We start from the raw sequence: 1,644 nt of genomic DNA, 5'->3' as shown, positions 1-1,644 counted from the left end.
AGCAACCCCACTTTCAGAGGTGCCTAGACCCATAACGGCACTATGTCAAGAAACCATAGGGTTCCTGTTTAAGTACAAATATTTAAGTCAAAATACATGGGCTGATAGAAAGACAAACCAAATTGTCTTAGAAGAAGTACAGTCAGAGTACGCCTTAGGGGCAAGGATGGTGAGACTTCGTCTTACGTATTTTGGGCATGTTGTCAGGAGAGACCAGTCACCGGAGAAAGAACATTATGTTTGGTAAAGTGGAGGGGCAGCGAAACAGAGGAGATGGACTTCCACTTCCACAGGGGCTGCTACAAAGGGCTCAGGCGTGGGCACAATTGTGAGGACGGCCCAGCACCCTGCAGTGTTTCCTTCTGCTGTGCATAAGGTTGCTATGGTTCGGGACCAACTCGACAGGACCTAACAACAAACAACAAAAACACGTAATAAAAATGCCTATCATTTTGAATGCTTACCTATTTACTTACCTTCACATGACATGTATTCAGTAAACAGATTTTTCTGACTGTCTTTCCTGGTAACTCTTACCAGGACATTTAATCAAATAGATGAATCATAATCAGCTATTTCCAGAGAGCTACGTCCTTTTTCCTTTGCAATTTACTATCTGAAATGAATCCGAGATGATGTGATGCCTGAGTGAATTCAACTTCCAGATTAATTATCCCTGGCATTTGTATTTTGCCTTTACATCCAAGAAAGATTTTCTATAATGAACTCTAATAGGGACCAAGACATACAAAACGGAGACTCTGCCGAGCACCTCTAAACGTAAGCTGCTGCTGCTGCTGACTGCTGACTCTGTTCTGCCTGGACCAGAATTGCTAACAACAAACAATGTCCTCCTTTTGAGTCCACACAAAACATTTTAAGATCTCACGCCCAGTGCAACAGATTTCTGACATCTGATCACAGTTGCCTGGTTCTACTGCTGAGATTCTATTAAAATTCCAAATCAGCTTTATCCGTGTCTTTATGTATTTCTGCGGTGAATAAAGCAAGAATCCTAACAGAACTCTCTTTTTAAGTTGGTGACCACGGTTGAAAACTATCAAAATGGTATGCACAGACACCTAGAAGATTCATCCTTAAATTGCTATCAAAGGAAAGAAAAGAGAACAAAAACATGGGGTCATTCAGCATAACAACCACCTCTCTCCTAGTAAAACATAAAATGCCGTGAGGATGAAGTTGAGTCAAGGATTGGACTGGGGTTCCCATTCACACACGCAAGGCTTGGTTCCAAATAAACCAGGTTTGAAGCTGTCTGTGGTCAGTGTGGATGGCTGCAGACAAGTTCTTCTGAGAGTTCCTTCAAGAAAAAGGGTTCATCTAACAACGGTTTCCAAGGTAATCAATCTGCTGAGCCAGTTAATTTCCAGGAGAGGTTCGATTCAAAGGTTATGTGGACCATTTGGTAGATTGCAAAGACGTAATCTTGATTGATTTTTCTCAACAGATGTTCATGGGGGGTTATTATGAAGAAGTTTTAAGGGGAAAAAATTTTTTTAATGAATTGGTGATAAAAAGCCCAGAAAAGTTGCACCAAGCAATTGTTCCCATCAGAACAACAACTAAAAAGCACGTATTCATTCTCCAAGGGCAACAAAGACTGTCCTGTAAGAATTTCACTAA

This window comes from Echinops telfairi, unplaced genomic scaffold (assembly GCF_000313985.2).
Source record: "Echinops telfairi isolate 266 unplaced genomic scaffold, ASM31398v2 ScPeMD7_7467;HRSCAF=8505_0, whole genome shotgun sequence".
NCBI classification, from domain to species: Eukaryota; Metazoa; Chordata; class Mammalia; order Afrosoricida; family Tenrecidae; genus Echinops; species Echinops telfairi.
The sequence above is the reverse complement of the archived record's forward strand: the minus strand, read 5'-3'. Positions refer to the sequence as shown.